Source organism: Microcebus murinus, chromosome 8 (assembly GCF_040939455.1).
Source record: "Microcebus murinus isolate Inina chromosome 8, M.murinus_Inina_mat1.0, whole genome shotgun sequence".
Lineage (NCBI taxonomy): Eukaryota > Metazoa > Chordata > Mammalia > Primates > Cheirogaleidae > Microcebus > Microcebus murinus.
The window spans coordinates 85,469,219-85,489,121 of record NC_134111.1 but is presented as its reverse complement, the minus strand read 5'-3'; positions in this window follow the sequence as shown (position 1 = coordinate 85,489,121).

The window sequence follows — 19,903 nt, the reverse complement described above, 5'->3', positions numbered from 1 at the left end:
GAGTTAGTGAGATTGAATCAATAATGAAAAAAATCTTCTAACAGAAACAACAAAAACACCCTCTAGTACAAGATGGATTCACATCTGAATTCTACCAGATGTATAAAGAACAACTGTTGTCAATCCTATAGAAAACTTTTCCAAAAGATCATTTGAAGGGACTCCTACTTCACTCATTCTGTGAAGCCATTATCACTCTGAAACCAAAGCTAGGAAGGGATACAACAACAAAAGAAAACTACAGGCTAATATCCCTGGTTAACATAGATGCAAAAATACTCAAAAATGCTAGCAAACCAAATCCAACAGAACATCAAAAGAATAATTCATTATGATCAAGTGGTTCTCATACAGGGATCCAAGGATGGTTCAACTATGCAAGTTGATAAATTTAATTCATTACATGAACAAAGGTTAAACAAAACCATATGATCATCTGAATAGATACAAAATAATTCAATAAAATCCAGCACCCCTTTCTGATAAAAAGCCTCAAAAACCTCAGCATAAAAGAAACATACTTCAAAATAATAAAAAGCATATATGGCAAACTCACGGTCAACATCATACAGAATGGAGAAGAATTAAAATATTCCCCCTGAGAACTGGAACAAGATAAGAACATCCACTTTCACCACTTCTTTTCAACATAGTAGTGGGAATCCTAGCCAGAGCAATTATGCAAGAGTAATATATAAAGGGCATCCAAATTGGAAAAGAGGAAGCCAAATTATCTCTGTTTGCTGGTGATATGATTTTATAACTACTAAATCCTAAGGATGCCTCTAAAAGACTCCTAGATCTTATTAATATAAATGAACTTGGCAAACGAAGTCTCAGGTTATAAAACCAATATACAAAAATCAAGAGCATTTCTATACACCAATGATAAGGTTGAGAACCAAATCAAGAACTCAATCCCAGTTGTAAAAGCTGGAAAAAAAACCCTAGAAATATATTTAACCAAGGAGTGAAAGATCTCTACAAAGAGAACCACAAATCACTGATGAAAGAAATTGTAGATGACACAAACAAATGGAAAATATCCCATGCTCATGGATTGGAAGAATTAATATTATTAAAATTATCATATTGCCCCAAACAATCTACTGATTTACTGCAATTTCTATAAAAATGCCAATGTCATTTTTCACAGAATTAGAAAAAACAATCCTAATAGTCATATGGAACCAAAATGAGACTGAATACCCAAAGCAATCTTAAGCAAAAGGAGCAAAACTGGTGATATCACATTAGCTGACTTCAAATTTTACTACGACGCTATAGTAACCAAAACAGCATAGTACTGGCTTAGACTAAGCAGAGTAATTCTGGAGCAGATAAATAAATGCCACATCCTCTCACTTATAGGTGGGAGCTAAGCTATGGCTACACATGAACACACACTGGAGACTTAGAAGGGGGGAGAGTGGAAGGAAGTGAGGAATGAAACATTACCCATCCAGTACAATGTACACCATTCGGGTGATGGATACACTAAAAGCCCAGACTTCATTATTATGCAATAGATAGATGTTACATAATTCAGCTTGTACTCACTAAATCTGTTGAAATAAAAAATTAGTAAATTACAAGGCTATAGTAACCCAAAGAACATACTGTTTATATAAAAATATACACATAGACCCATGGAACAGAATAGAGAACCCAGAAATCCACATATTTACAGCTAACAATTTTTACTAAGACATCCAGAATATATACTGGGAAAGGACACCCTCTTCAATAAATGATGCTGGGAAAACTGGATACCCATATGCAAAATAAAATAGACTCCTCTCTCTCACCATATATAAAATGAACTTAAATTGATTAAATATTAAATTAAAGATCTGAAACTATAAAACTACTACAAGAAAACATAGGGGAAATGCTCAAAGACATTGGTCTAGGCAAAGATTTTATGGCTAAGACCTCAAAAGCATGAGTTACAAAAACAAGAATAGACAAATTGGACTATATTAAACTAAAAAACTTCTGCATAGGAAAGAAAACGATCAACAGAGTGAAGAGACAACTTGTTGGATGGAAGACAATATTTGCAAACTATTCATCTGACAATAAGTTAATATGCATTTGCAAAGAACTTACAAAGAACTCAACTCAAGAGGGAAAAACCAAAGGATACTACTAAAAAGGAGGTAAAGGATCTGAATAGATATTTTTCAAAAGAGGGCATACAATTGTCAAACAGGTCTATGAGATCAGTAAGCAACAAGTTAATGTGAATCAAAACCAGAATGAAATATCATCTCATCCCAATTAGAATGGCTATAATGAAAAACTCAAAACAACAACAACAACAACAACAACAATAACAACAACAAAATAGATGGTGATGAGGATGTGGAGAAAGGGAATTTTACACACTGTTGGTGGGAACGCAAATTATTAATAGTATGGCCATTGGGGAAAACAGTATGGAGAGTTCTAAAACAACTAAAATTAGCTCTACCATGTGATCCAGTAATCCCACTATTGGGTATTTATACAAATAAAAGAAAATTAGTATATTGAAGGGATACTGGTACCCTCATGTCTATTGTAGCACTATTCACAATAGCCAAGATATGAAATCAACCAAAGTGTTCATCAGCAGATGAATGGGTAAAGAAAATGTGGTATGTGTACCCAATAAAATAGTATTTGGCTACAAAAAAGAATGAAATCCTGTTATTTACAGCAACATGGATGGAACTGGAGGCCATTATGTTAGCTAAAAAAAACAAGCACAGAAAGAAAAATATTACATGTTTTCACACATATGTGGGAGCTATAAAAGTTAATCTCATGGAAGTAGAGAGTAGAATGATAGGTTTCAGAAGCTGGATAGGGTATGTGTGGTGGGGGTGGGTGGGTAAAGATGGGCACAAACACACAGTATATGTTCTGATGTTCAATTATAGAGTAGGATGACTATAATTAACAACAATGTATTGTATATTTCAAAATAGCTAGAAGAGAGGTTTGGAAATGTTCCTAACACATAGAAATGATAAATGTTGTAGGTGATAAATATTCTAAATATCCTGACTTGATCATTACATATCCCATGCACATAACAATATATCACATGTAGCCTATAAATATGTACATATACTATGGGTCAATAAAAAAAAAACCCAAGAAAGCTGAAATAACTATAGAATTTAAAAATATTAAACAGATGCTAAGGGAATATTATTAATAACTTTTGACCATAAATTTGGCAACTTAGATGAAATGGTGTAATTCCTTGAAGAGATAAACTTCCAAAGATAGTTCAAGAAGAAATAATTCAGAAATAGCCTTATAGCTATTAAATAAATTAAATTTCTTTTAACTTTTTCACAGAGAAAACTGAAGTTCAGACAGCATCATAGCTTACTGGTAAATTCTACAAAACATTTAAGGAAACAGAATCTATACAAACTCTTGCAGAAAATTGAAAAGGAGAGAATATTTTCTTAACTAATTCTATATGGCCAGCAATAGCTTCATATTTGATAAAGGCATTAAAAAAATAAAACTACAGACCAATATGCCTTATAAACGTAGATGACAAAATTTTTAATAAAATTTTAGCAAATTCAACAGTATATTAAAAGAGTACCTTATGACCAAGTATAGTTTATCCTAGGAATGAAAAGTTGACTTAAAATTCAAAAATTAATCAATGTAATTCACTACATTAACAAACAAACAAACAAAAAAATCCCACATAATCAACTCAATAGACACAGAAAAATCCTTTAATAAAATCCAACATTAATTTCTGATTGAAAAACAAAAATAAAAACCTGTTAACAAAGTTGGAATAGAATTGGACCTTTTCAAACTAATAACAAATATCTATGAAAAACCTATGGATAAAATTATATTTAATTGGGAAAGACTACATGATTTTTTTCCCTAATTAGAACAACATAAGGATGTGCAGTTTTATCATTTCTATTCAACAGTGTGTGGGATATTCTAGAAAGTGCAATAAGAAAAAAACTAGAATGTATTCAAATTGGTAAGGAAGCAATAGATCTATTCGCAGACAACATGATTGTCTATGTAGAGAGTCCAGTGGAATCTATACAAAATAAAAAGCAACTAGATCTAATAATTAAGTTTAGCAATGTTTCAAGACCCAGGATCAATATAGAAATATCAATTGTATTTCTATATGGTAGAAATATATGATCAGAAACTTAAAAAACTGCATATGAACTAAAATATCATTTAGAAAATGAAATAATTTTGGATAAATCTGATCAAAGATGTGAAAGGCCTGTATGCTGAAATCTACAAAATATTGCTGAGAGAAATTAAAGAACTAAATAAATGGGGAAACATATCATGTGCATGAATTGACTGAATATTGTTAAGATGCCATTTGAATATTGCCACTGAATATTGTTAAGATTTCCCCAAATGGGTATATAGATTTAATGCAGTGTCAATCAAAATCCCAATAGACTTTTATGAGAGAGGGGCAGGTAGAAACTGATAAATTGATTCTAAAATTTATATAGAAATGTAAAGGACTTAGAATAGCCAAAACAACTTCAGTGAACAGGAGAGTTAAGAAATAATTGAAAATATATATGAGCATACATGGACAACTAATTTTTAACAAAGGTACAAATGCAATTCAGTGGAGAAAGAATAGTGTTCTTAGCAAATGGCACTTAAAAACAACTGGATATTCATATTTAATAAAAAGAAAAAACTTCAATTAATTTCTTGTATCATACTCACAAATTAACTCAAAATGGATCATAGACATAAAAGAAAATCTAAAACTCAAACGCTTCTAGAAGAAATCATAGGAAAAATGTTTTTTGATCTAGGGTTAGGCCAAGATTTTTTGGTGATAACCAAAAGCAAAATTCATAAAAGGAAACATTGATAAATGGGGCTTCATCTTAATCAAAACCTTCTGCTCTTCAATAGACATTGTTAATGAGATGAAAGACACACCATAGACTGGTGAAAAATAGTTGCAAAGCATAGCTCTAATAAAGGACTTGCCTCTAGGATATATAAAGAATACTCCAAACTTAATAAGAAGAACAACCCAATAAAAAAATGAGCAAATGATTTGAATGGACATTTCACTATAGAAGAAGGAAAATTAGCATAAGAAAAGATGCTTACCCTAAACAATCATTAGGAAAATGTAATTTAATACCACAATCAATTAACAATATATTTTTCCTAGAATAGCTAAAATTAAACAGGACTGGTGATCCCAAGCATTGATGAGGCTATAGAGGAACTCGTAGTCTCATACATTTCTGATGGAAATTTGAAATGGTACAGCTACTTTGAAGCAGTTTGGAATTAAAAAAAAAAGTTAAATGTACACTATAGATGATCTAGCATTCTACTCCTAGATTTCTTCAAAATTGAAAGTAAAGCATATATCTATACAAAGACTTATGTGTTAATGTTTGTAATAGCTTTATTTGTAATAATAATAATAAAAACTAGAAAAAAACCAAGCTCCATCACTAGTGAATAGTTATATTTTACTGTGGTATAGTTATACAATGGACTATTATTCAGCAAATAAAAAGGAATGTTATATTGATATAAGCTACAGCATATATGAATCTCTAATTATGTTAAGGGAAAGAAGCTAGACAAAAGAATACATAGTGAATGATTCCATTTATACAAAGTTCTAGGATATGCAAATTGATGTATAAGTACTGAAAACAGAGCAGAGGTTACCTGGAATGGGATGGGGCAGAGAGGGACTGGGGTGAAATTACAAAGGAGCTTGAGGAAAGTTTTTGGAGTGATGAATATGTGTACTGCCTTGACTGTGTTAATGGTTTTACAGGTATACATATATCAAAACAGCAAATTTTACACTTTAAAATTACGTAGTTCATTTCATGCCATTGTATCTCAATAAAACTGTTTTAAAAATGAAAATATTCCTTAATATAATTATGACTTATAAAATGTTAGTAATAGTTAACGTGACTCAAATACAGAAAGAATGTCACTTGAAACAATCACTTCTTTACAGTAGATCAGTAAAGAAGACGATGATGAACGATAAAGGAATTTGGCATCCTCGTGCTCATCTCACATTGCTTTCCCTTCATTACTATGCCTTCTCAAGTGACTTTTGCTGCCTTTAAAAATGAGTTGAATTTACTTCTCAATGATCATGACTTTGTAAATAAGAGATGTCAAGACCATTAAGAATGACTATTTTTGCCTGCTTTACCTGAATACCATCCCCCTGGTATCTCCCAGCTGTTTCCACTCTTAGGCACTGGGAAACTTGCCTTTGCCTGGATTGATATTTACCATTCATGGATATTTTCCAACCCAAGTGGCCTTGCTTCTATTCCACGGCATTTCGTGGTCTGATCCTTCCTTTCTAGCTTTGGTCTTGCTTCTTGTCCTTGTATAACATTCTCTCCGGTCGGTAGTCATGGATGACAATTTCAGCATCTGTGCCTCCCCCCCCCCACCCACCGCCTGCCCAGGTCCACTTATACTTCATTTGAAAGAGAATGAATTCTCTAAAAAGAACCTGAAAAGAAATATGATCCTTAAATGTGCAGCATCAGAATCACCTGGAGAGTTTGTTAAGACAAAGAATGGTGGCTTCCAACCCCAGAATTTCTGATTCAGTAGAAATGGGATGGGTTCAGAAATTTGCATTTTTAACTAGCTTCCAAATGATGCTGTTGCTGCTGGTCTGGGATTACACTTTGGGAACTACTAGTTAAAAACACAGGCTTTGAAGTTTGACAGAGCAGGCTTCAAGTTTCAGCATATATCTGAGGGCAATTTATTTGCTTTGGCTGAGCTTCTGCTTCCTCCCTGGCAAATTAGTGATTATAATTGTTTCCTCTTTATAGGATTGTTGTAAAGATCAAATATGTTAATGCCTCCAAAGCACCTAGAACATATAAAGGTTTAGTGAATGAGAGCTAGTGTTACTCTTAGAAGTTAGATTAGTTGTCATCATTAGACCAGATGTTGAGAAAATATATGAAAAGGGCGACTATTCCTTTCAGTAGGTGCCATCAGCAGACACCCCATTCCATCCCAAGCTCCCAGCATTCATTGACCTCTGACCTGTCCTGCAAGCACCTATCCCAGGTGCCCTCTCTTCTCAGGGCCAGGACCCTGCTGCTGTCTCCCGTCATCCAGGGTTTGCTCTTCCCCATGTTACAACTATTGTAATTAGGCCTGTATTTTAGGACTTCGTCACCTGATAAGCCTAAGAATGCTCCACATTGGGAAAATATATGTAGCTTAAGTGATGTCTTTAATACCTGATGTCCCAGATATTTCCCTCAAATTTTAAGTGACAATCATCTTGATAATTTTAGAAGTGCAAGAGAGCATTAGTGTGAGTGTATTTATGAATTTGTGTGGGGACGCAGACATGTACTGCGGCAGGCTAGAAGGGTCACCATTTTAATGGCTTGTACAGCTTTTCTGTCCATCTCCAGCGACATTGCACAGGGGCTGATTACATCACTCAGAGACCTGGCTCTTGTGTTTACTGAGAGTTAAAACAGAAGCCAATTAAGTTTTTACCATCAACCTGCAGGAATTATGGCTTGAAAGGCTTATGTGCTTTCCTCTTCACTGAGCGTTCCTCTTGGGTTGTTTTTCATTGTCATTTTTTTCCATTCCCAAAGAAGTCATCAAATCAAATCCAAACAAATTAGACAAAGCAAACATACACACTGAGAACCCCACGCCTTAAGTACATGACGTCAGTCCCTAGCGCCCTGTGTCTTGCCCCTATTGCAAATCCCAACACAGAAAATTGAAGCAGGAGACTTTCAAGATTTGGATACAATACTGCTGACTATCTTTTTATTTAATGATGTTGGAAACTAACTGAGCTTAGCCCTCCAGAAGGCAGGTGTATTGTTTTATGGACCTTTCTGCAAAACACATGGACGTCCTAGGTAAAAGGAAGAGAAGATGCAGGGTTAGCTAGTTATCTACTCTGACAAGCAGTGGCATTTATGGCTGCAGCTGCTCTGAGCCATCACCTTGTACAAATGAAGCACATATAAGCAAAGTAAGTATGCATGTAGGAACTTCCTATTTCCCTTTTCTCAATTCAGGGGCATCTAACCATAAATATGTCTCAAAAGAGGCTTAACATTTCTGATAGATTGATTTGAAGCAGCTCAGAGCTATATTTAAATATCAGAGGTCTTGCTGCAAAGGCTTCCTTCCTCGGCCACAGCAATTCATGTAGGGTTTTCCAATCACTATATGCCAGAAAGGTGTTGATTAGCAAGTTTCCTTTGTCCCCATATCATGCCATGTTTCTGATTTATTTTTCAGTCACACAGTTTGATTTCTAGAATTAAGTATTATCTCCTACAATCAGTGTTTCTCCCTCCACCCTGATTCCAAGGCACATTTTCTGAATTTGTTCCTTGCCTTCACAGTAAGCTCAGTCGATTTACCAAAAACTTTCAAATCACTCGTGTGGTCAACATTCATTCATGGTTTTCGTATCTCTTAAAAAGTTCGATCAGCCCCTACACAATATCATTGGAGAAGGACAGAAAAGCTGTACAACCCATCAAAACGGTGACCCTTCCAGCCTGCTGCCATACATGTCTGCATCCCCACACACATTTGTAAATACTCTCACATTCCCGATCTCTTTCGCCTCTAAAATTTTCATAAAATTTTCATAAATGTTGAGGGATATAGCCGGGATATCAGGTTTTAAAGACACCAGTTAAGTTACATGTATTTTTCCAATGTGAGCATTCGTGGGCTTATCAGATGATAAGTCATAAAATATAGGTCCACTTAGCTGAAATGTGGGGAAGAGCAAACCCTGGATGACAGGGAGACAGCAGGAGGGTCCTGGCCTTGAGAAGAGAGGGCGCCAGGCATAGGTGTTTGCAGGATGCATGCATCGGGGGTCGATGAATGCTGGGAGCCTGGGATGGAAAGGGGTGTCTGCTGATGGCATCTGCTGAGACGAATAGTTGCCCTTTTCACATGTTTTCCCAATGACTGGTCTAATGATTATAATTAATCTAACTACAAGAGTAACACCAGCTCTTGCTTGTTAATCCCTTGTATCTTCTAGGATCTTTGCAGGTATTAACAGACTTAATCTTCATAATTTGATAAAAGATTATATATCATAAAGAATGATACGGCCAAAGTCTAACATTAATTTTGCACTGAAGTAACCCACACATAACATGAAGTCTGTTCTTAATACACAGAAGCTTTAAGTATCCATGGTGAAATTATGAAGCAGTAACATTTCAAGCTAGACTCGGTTTCCCATGGCAATCAGCCTGTCTCTTTTAGGTCACCATGCTATGCCTCCCATAAGTTAATGTGTGCTGGCTAATCTTAGTAGGAAACCAAAGGAAACTTAATTAGGAAAGAAATCTTCTGAGGAGTATCTTCCTTCTCACCACACAATGCACCCTAGGCTCTCTGTGTGAAAGCTCCTCTGTGTGAAATAGAAGATGAATACTTTTCACAAGGTAATTTAAAACAACTCAAAGAATCAAACTTATTTAATTACAGCTCTTCCGAAGGCACAATATGGGTGTTTAGTCATCAATTTATTCTACCCATATATTTGCATCTATAACATGTTATAGATAGTGGGAATAAACTGTGAACAAAACATAAAAAGCCTTGCCTTCTTGGAGTTTACACTTGTGTAAGGAGGGGAGACAAGCGACTAAATCAGTAAAATACATACTTATTAATATTTATGTGGCAGTAGGTGTGATGGAGAACAAAACGCAGGGAAAGGGAATAGAAACTCATCATTTGGGGTGTTAGTTCACAGCTCATAGAACATAAGGGGATCGAGTCCAGGGCTGAGGAGTTCCCTGGTGGCCCTGGGCTTCTGGGGCTGGGGTCTGAAATGAGCAGGGAGCAAGAGCATCTGAGATTAGTACTAGGAGTCCCAAGCTACGCAGTGAGGGTAAGGCTGTGTCTCTTGGGATAGATAGGAAGGGTTATCTTTTCGGGAGCACCTAGAATTCTGGGGTTTACACAAAATTGTTTGGAGAGTGGGGGTGGGGTGGTGGGGCAAATCTCGCTTTGGGACTCCACCTTTCTGAAAAGGCTTTGGCTCCTGCTTGGCAATGCTGATGTGACATGAAAGAGTGAATGTAACTTCCTGGTGTGTCTACATCAGAAAGTCAGTTTGGATGAAGTGAGACTGTGTGCTTTAATTTGTGCCTTCAGTGTGAGCAGTGACCAGTTGGTCTCTGAGACATCTATGGATGTCTGGGCTGCGTGAGGAAAAGCTTGAGGGTCATTATGGACTGGAGGCTGACCATGCCCGAGACCGAGCAGTTGCATTGCACCCTCAATGAGGCTCTCCCATAGCCAACAGTTTGAGACTGCCTGGAGAGACGAGATTAGTTCTAGGTGTTCTTGAATCTTGGCAGTAGTGAATGCCTTGGCTTCTCAGTCAGACTCCACCGTATTTAATTACTTCTGAAACTATTTAATATATCCAACCCCCAAGGAACCTGGTTGGTGATCCCAGTTGCCTATTTTCTACCATCTACAGTACACAAAAGTAATTTCAGAGATTATTGTCTACAATCCTAGAAGACAGCAATATTCTGTTTAAAAAAAGATACTTAGAGGCTCAAGAATAAGACAGAAAGTTTAAGAATAGTTTAAGAATAGTTCTTGGTGCTACACTCAACAGTATGCCTAGCTACATTTTTTGTCAGATTACCTTCAAGATTATATGAATGTTAGGAGCAAGACATTCAATATATATGTGTTCAATTCCCTTACTCTGGTCCCTCAAGTGCCCTGTGGAATGATTATACTGAACACTAAAGTACTATGTGACACTCAAACGAGTGAGTGCAACTTCTCATGTGTCTAGTTCTCAAGGGAGAAGGTGTGTGCTTTGTGGGAAAACCAGACTCAACATTCCCAATATTTATGTAGGGAAAAAATAGTTCCTAAGCATTTTCCATATGTTAAGGGAGAAACACTGAAAAAAAAAGTTCAAATGTTTCCATGTGTTGGTCTTCTTTTCTACATTTTCTTAAAGATCAGGTAGCCCTGATAATTACAGAAGCAATCTGATTAGGAAATCACAGGAAACAAATGTGGCATTAATTTCCTTTGTGTCAACATTGTAAAATAATAATGCTTTTGAAATCTAATTTACTGATGAATTAAGAGGGAATCCCTGTTGATCTAAGATAATATAAATATAAATATTTTCTTTCATATTTTGGGGGGAGCTTTATGAAAGAAACAGGAAATTGTTGTTGTGGTTCATTAAAATAGCTATTTATAATTACTCCGTTGTGACATCTACTTCAGAAGAATATGATAATTCTGACCTTCAGTTATAGAGTCAATGAAATGCAGCTTTGAAACTGCCTTTCATAGGGCATGCTTTCATCATGAACCGCTTCAGGGGCTCTGTAGCCAATGGATATGTGCAGCTGCCAGAAAATTTTTCATGTTCAGTGAGTTTGTTTTATATCTGTTATGCTTGTCACTAATTGTCTATCTAAGAGGAAGTGAGAACATATTAAATTAAGGTGAAAGACTCGTTCCCAATTCTCAAACTTGGCGGAGTTTTCTAAATAGTTTCATGCAAATGTAAATGGATATACTTAAGTGAATATTTCAGCAATTTCCCTAATAGGTGCATAAAATGGGCAATGAGGCTTTCCAAATGCTTTGCAAAGAAGCCCATAGTTAAAGGAGTTGAAAAGTCAAGTGGTAGAAATTATTACTTGGTTAATTAATTTATTTTAACATACAAATTTTAACAAGGAATCATAGTGCAATTTCTAATAAGGGATATGCGGTTGATTAATTATTAAATTGTAAAAGAAAAAAATTACATCGTGGTTATGAGTTTTTCTATCTCTTTTAAATAGTAATTTTAAATCACAGGGTAGTATATTTGTTGAAGGAAATTTAAAAAAATCTAAGCTAGTAAAAGAAAGAAAGTAAAAATTATCAATTAGCCTACTATATAGCGTTAAGCAGTACTAACATTTTGAAGTATTTCTTTATAGCCTTTTCTTCTATACAAATGATATATTTTCTTTTTAACAAAAATAGGGTTATATATGTATTGCCTTTGGCCCATTAGTTTAATTTAATAATATATTGCGAACATCCACTTTTTGTGGAGAGGATGTCCTTAATTCTTTACTATAATATTATTTGTAATGCTTTCTTAGTAGTCCATGTAAATGTAATATGGATTTTTAAAACAATCACTTTATTCTTGAATATTTAGGTCTCAGTTTTTCCAAGTTTTTACTATTATAAGACAATTCTGTAATAAATATCTCTGTACACACCTTTTTATATTCTTCTCTGATTATTTCTTTTTGATTGATTTCTAGAAGTGTCATTGCTGGATCAAAGATCCATACATTTTTTGGCCCTTCAGAAAGGATGACACACACTCCTACCAGCAGTGTGTGAGAATGCCCGTTACATTTTACCTTTCCAAAACGAGATATTATTTTCTTTTAATATATGAAGAAATGCATAGATAAAATTATGTTACATCTTACAGCACAGGTGTAAAAATATTATATATTACTTAATTTTCATTTCAAGTTTTTCTTTTAGAAATTCTTTATTTGCCTTTATGATTAGAAAGACTGTCCCTATCCTGAGAACAAGTTAATATTTACATTATTTTAAAAATTCCTTTATAATTTTTTTTTTTTAGATTTAATGCAATTGAAATTTATTTTCATATAATGGGCAAGGCAGCAATGTAATTTGCTTTGGTAAAAAATTAGGAACTTTTCTTTTCTTTTTTTTCTTTTGGCATATTATGGGGGTACAGATTTTAAGGTTTTAATAAATGTTCTTTCCCTCCCCAACAAAGGAACTTTTCTAATACATTTCTAGAATAACACATTCTTTCATCAGATACTTGGATGTCACCTTAATTGTATGTACTAAGTTATAATACATATATGGGTTACTTTTTGACTTTCTATTTACTTCTATTTATTTCTGTTTCAACAGCACACTGTTTAAGATTATATCTTTAACAATGTTTTAGTATAACTGTTAGGTTGAATTTCCCAACCCCACCAAATGCATTTTTTATGTATTTAAATTTTCCACAGGAAATAATTATTTTGTCAATTTATAAAAAATTATATCACATAGAAAATTCTTATAGAATTTCCAATTAATTTATTATTAGATAACCCAAGAAATTTGAATTTTCACATTTAGAAACCTGATGTGTCTTCTTAATTATTATTTTTCAAAATAGTTTTTAGTAAACTTCATGACTTTCATATAAAATATATATATCCCAAACTTTAATATTTATTTTAATGTAATTCTATTTTTTCAAAAAGTATTTTAACATCTATTATTGAGATTTCCATAACTTTCATAATTTTGAATAATGTAAATTAAAATTTTAAAATTTATTATATGAGATAAAAAAAACGAAAGTGGAAGCTACATAAATTATAATGAAATGAAAATGTTTCACTGAGTTTTTAAAACAAAAATCTGCTCTGTTTTGACTATCAACTGATAATATGTTATAAAAAAATGTAAATCTGTAGTTGTTTCTATACATTTTCTGATCATCTCTCATTAATCAGAAAACCCAAAATACAATGTAGAAAATGAGCAACATTTCTCATGTCATTTCACATATCTGTATATAGATGTGAAATTGCTAAGACAAAAAGTATATGTACTTTAATTTTTATATATATTGTCAAATTTCCCCTAATGGGGGTTGCACCAATTTACATATCCACTGGGAAGAGTACCTGTTTCACCATAGTATTACCAACAAGGTGGATTATTAAATTCTAGGATTTTGCCGATTTACAAAGTAAAAAATTACTTAGTAATTTTTTTAAAAAAAATTTCAATTTTTTTATTTGTATTTTCCTTTCTACAAGTGGATTTGAGAAATTTTTCATGTTTAAGGGCCATTTTTGTTTCATATAATGTGGAATGCCTTTTGAAGTTCTTTGCCCATCTTAAAAATAGAATTATTGGTCTTTTTCCTTATCAGTTTCTAAGAGCTTTTTATATATGAGAGTTATGGGATAAAGTAGGTATTTAACATATTTTTGATAACTATCCAGTTGTCCCAACACCATTCCATCTATAAACTGTCTTTTACCTGTTGATTTGATATATGAATTTACACATACCAAATTTTCATATGTAGCTAGGTCTATTAATGAACTTTCTATCATGTTTTATTGATATCTCTACATCATGAATCAATGGCACAATTTTATTTTAGTAATATGTATATGTTATTATATATATATATATGTATATGTCTTTGACATCTACACATTCATTTGGTACCCTACTATTTTACTAAATTCTTGTTGATAGTTTTCGTCAATTTTCTTGGGCTTTTCAAGTATACAATCATATCATATGCAAAGAGTGACATTTTTACCTCATTTCCAATTTTTCTCTTCTGAGTTCTCCCTTTTCTAATTATATTAGCTAGTATGTATATATGTGTATATATATACATGTATGTGTGTATATATATATGTATATATATATCTACCTATCTGAAATGTTAAATAATAGTGGACATCCTTGTCTTATACCTGACTTTATTTGGAATGTCTTTAGTGTAAAGCATGTATTGTATCTGTTAAGCATGATTCTGGCCTTTTGGCTGAGGCAAGTATATTTTATCATGTAACAATTACCCATGTAAGTTTTATCATATCAAGAGTTTTTGTCACTGGTCTGGTTGTTTATGTCTAATGCCTTTAAGTGTATATAGAAATGATGTTTCTCTTCAATTTCATAGTAAGATAAATTATATTAATAGAGTTCCTAATGTTGAACGATGCAAACCCATAGTAAATCTCACTTGGTCAGGATGCATAATTATTTTAAGCTGCTGCTATTCTCTGTTTGCTAACAAAATATACAATCCCTTTCCCACGATCTCTGAAAATCCAGTTTTCTCATGACTTTCAGACAAAAATTCAATTGGAATTAAACCCTGACTTGAGATGATGCGAGGCTTTTCATTATATTTATTCAGTCTCCTTTGTATGAGTATTACATGTTTTATTGCAGAAATGTTCACATAATTGATTGAAGAGTGGTGTCCTAGATCACTGGAGATGTAATATATTATACAATATATGAATGCATTTCCTCTGTAAAATCTACAACTGAAGGGTTTTAGATCAAGGATTTCTTGACTGTATTTTATTTAAGATTTCCCCATTAATACCATAAGTAAGGTTGTTTTTTAACTTCATTTTTTAGTTTGTAATCTTTGGTTTGTTACAATATTGTACTCTAATTAATAAAAAAAGAAAGTTTCTTTCTGGTTTATTTTCTAGAAAAGTTTAAATAACATTAGGATCATCCTTTCTTTAAAGGTTGACAAAATATTTTAAATTATAAAAATTCATTTAATAAGAGACCGATGATATAAAAAGCCAAAGGTCCCCATTTCTATGTTCTTACTTCTACTCCCTACTTCCTCTTCTGAACACTGTTTAAAATTTGTATTATCAATACAAAAATCATATCCCAGAACTTTCTCTATGCAACATACAAAAGACAAAAATGTGCTTAAAATAATTGAATTTGATTATTCAGGGGGACAATGATTTATATACTTTTGAACATTTGTATTTTATATGTGAAATACTTGCTCATGTACTTTTTCTGTTGCTTTTATTAACAATTATTAATTGTTAATAATAATTGTTGTTATAATAATTAATTGTTAATAATAATTTATTAATAATTATTAATTGTTAATAATAAAAGCAACGGAAAAGTACATGAGCAAGTATTTCACATATAAAATACAAATGTTCAAAAGTATATAAATCATTGTCCCCCTGAATAATCAAATTCAATTGTTTTTATTATTAATTTGTAAATGTTTAATGTATTAAAGATTTTAGCCTTTTCTCTTCTTCCTTTACATTCTGACTTGTTCCTAAAAATAATCATTGAATTACTGTTAACGTCTATTGTGTATCCACTTATCTCTTCTCCTGTGCACAAATTAGTATCTATTTAAAATTGTATCTCATTTAAAAATAAAAACATTGTAAATATATATCACATAAAATGTATATGCTCTTAATATATTATAGTTTACGTTACTATATTGTATATAAAATAATGTGTAGTCTACTATACAGTTCTTGCTTATTTTACATTGTAGTAAAAAATGTCAGAGATCTTTTTAAAGGCTGCAATATATTTCATTACTCTACTGAAGGACTATTATCACAATATAACACTCTTAAAATGCAGTGAAAATTTTGTATGTGAATGTGGGGCAAAATACAAGTGCAGTTGCTTACTTTAAGTTACATCAAAATTTTGATAGAGAGTGTTTTCTTAAAAGTTGTCCAACATTTCATCAACTATTTCTTCACTCTTTTCTCAGTACCTTTGCCAATATGAGGTACTATCAATCCCAAATTATTATCAATACAAAACTGATATCCTGTTGTTTTGATTTCTACCTTCTTGATCCCTTTTGAGGTTAAGCATATTTTTCTTATATTTACTAGACATTTGGTTTTCTTCTTCTGTGAATTTCCTTTATATGTCCTTTGCCCATTTTCTGTGTTGAATTGTCTTTCTTTATCTTATTTTTTTCAAGGAGCTCTTTTGTATATCAGGGATATTAACAATTGTATCTGGCAAACATGTTCTGCCAAGTATCTTTAGAAGGTATGCACACCTATGAAGTCCTTTATCTTTCTTGTTTGTGCATGGCCCATCCCCTTTGCTGTCCTTTTCTTTGCTACTTGTCCTTTTGGCTACTGTATTTCCTGTCTTATTTATATCACTACTAAACTAGAAGATAGTAAGTGATATGGGATTGTATATTTAAACAGAGCATACAAAAACTTTAGTTTGGTTAGAAAAGAGATGAAAATTCAATGAGTATAGAGGATTTTTTTTTTTTTTTTTTTTTTTTTTTTTTCCCCTGTTTAAAAAGTTTGAGAGTATAGAGGATTTTGTGGGGCTTTTCTGTCTATTCCAGTTTTTCATAAGATAACTTTTCCTTCTGAGCCATGAATAATTACTGAACGTATATCCCAGTGAAAACATAGAACTCACTGACATACTAGCTGATGAATGTAAAAGATACAGTAAGTTATTTGAGTGCTCCAATAATAAAATATTTTGATAACTGGTCACATATTTTATTTTTTAATCCAAATATTCAGTACTCTGTAAACACAGATTCTTAATGACTCAGGACAAAAATATCAGCGTGTATGGACACGCTGGAATGAAATAAGTGGCTACAGTGCAAGAAATTAAAATTAATATTAATTCAGAAACAAAAATAAATAATAGGCACTCTCAGCACTATATATGTATGTATTTATATAATATATACAAATAGGCATGTTACTACTCAAATGTATGGTCATTTTCCAAATATTTGAAATATTTATATGACACTCCAAATTGGAATATTTTCTTTAAGTAGATGCTGTGCTAATTTATTTTTTTTCATATTATAAAACAGAAAACTAAAGAATGCTCATTAATTCACATGGTAAGGCCCAGGGCAGAAAGATAAGTCAAAGAAAAACAATCTTAGGAAAGAAAAACAGTCTGGAAATGTCATATTTTTCAGGAAATCATTTGTATTTCTAGTTCTTAAAACTGTGTAAAGGAAGGAAAAAATGCTTAATTATATTTTTAGGAACAATAAATCCTACATCAATACCCCCAATTTTCCCAAATAAAAAAATCAGTCTCATCTTTTCCTCTTGCTATGTGTGTCACATAGACTCTGTTCAGTCACTCATGTATTTCCTTAGTGTTTTTATTTTATTTAGGCTGAATTGATAGTCTTTTCTTGGTGCTGAACTAACTTTAACATAAATAAAGCATATATACTTTATGGCTTGGCTATATTCATTGATAACCACTGTAAATCTTGTTTGGGGTAATCATTGAGACCAGGAATTTAAAATTCTCTTTCTTTTTTACACAATTAGAGAAAATTCCTAGAAATATATATCCTTAAATTTATTCTTAAAATTATGTTATTGAAAATAAAGAAAGATTATCATTATTTATCCAGGGAGCAAATTAGCTTATGTTTTATAATATTAAAATATTTATTTCTAAAGACAACTGTTATATTTTCATTGGTAAACTACTGTTTTATGGGAAAACTATGTTATACTTTCTTGTTTTATTTGCTCTTAAATAATCTCAAAACAAGGATTTTACTATTAGCTGAATATTGAATTTTAGGGTTAGGTGTGGTAGATTCTATCACTTTAAACTTTTTAAAACTTTATATATTTAACATAAAGTTCATATCTTATTTTTAAAGTTTTATATCTTTAATGCCTTTTGCTCTTGGCAAGTTATAATTCAGGAAGGCAGAAAAATCAGTCTTGGTATGCAAAAGGAAATTATTTGACAGCCAAGATAATCAGCATTTATGCAAACTGAAAATTACCTGCCTGCCAAATCATCAACCTTTATGAAGATTTAAGAAAATGTAAAGAATATTATAAGGCTGTTTACAAGTTAAAATCCATTGCCTCTACCTTGAATCTATAGAGTATATTTTTATCTTGTTGCTTTTTTCATACCTAAGAACATAGCATACTTTAAAAAATATTTTATAGTATAATGGGAAAATTTATCTTCTTATATGTAATGAGACAGACTTACTGTTGGAAATTTAGGAAACTATTCTAGTTATACTCTATCATGATAAACATTTATTTTCACTCCAGCTCTTCTATATATGGGTCATCAGTTTCTGTTTTCTGGGCTAGGCATATAATGAGAGCAAGTTAAGGCCTGGGCTCAACCTATTTTCTCACTGAAAATATTGGCACCACTGGTGGTCATGGGAGTCCTCAGTGGTCCTTGATGTGCCTTTCTTTGACAATGATTATACTTCACTTTTTGAGCATAAGTGACTAATTAGTGATATTTAATAACAACAAAAAGATAGCATCTCATGATGTGATATTACAATCAGTTAGTCTTCCCACTAGTTTTAATTCAGATTCATTTCCCTTATTGAAAAAAAGAAAAAGTTTGTTTGGAAGTAGCAAGAGAGAAGAAACAGAAATGATCATTTTATAGTGCTTCATGGTCAAAAAAAGAATTAGAAAACTTAACTAATATACCTGTGCACTCAGCATCTGTTTATCAAGGACATTGAGGTATTATTAATTAATTAACTAATTAATTGAACAAGTAAAATTCATTTTTTATACATTTTTGTACAGAGAGTTTCTTTTAAAGACAGATTTCTAGTCTGACATGTAACGAAAACAGGATAATCTTGGGTGGCATAAAATTAAGTGTGACTAATTTGTATGGCTGATTTAACAAATGACATAGAAATTAACTCCTGATATATTATGGGCTTTGGTGTAGGGTTGCTAGGAGGATGTGATAGATGCATATGTAATAGATGTTCTAGATCTGCAGTCCCCAACTCCCAGGTGAGGAGTGGTACTGGTGTGCAGCATCCTGGGGACTGGGCGGCAGAGTCGCCCCATCACTGTTCATTGAAAAAGTGTGTTCCATGAAACTTAGAACAGGGTCGGGGACAGGAATACATAGCAGGAGGTGAGCAGCACCTCCCCAACCCCTATCCATGGAAAAGTTGTCTTCCATGAAACCGGTCCCTGGTTGGGGACAGCTGCTCTAGATAATCTAATTATATGAGCATGCTGAATGTGTCCAGACAAGAATTTTTAACTGCAAGCATAATTGTGTTTACCCTAAAAGGGAAACAAAGTTAACCAGGGCCACCTAGAGAAGAAAAGATCTTCAAGGACCTGTTTAGACAGTTGCTTCTAGAAAAAAAAGGAACAGTCTTCAAAGACTTGTCAATCCTGTTTTTTAA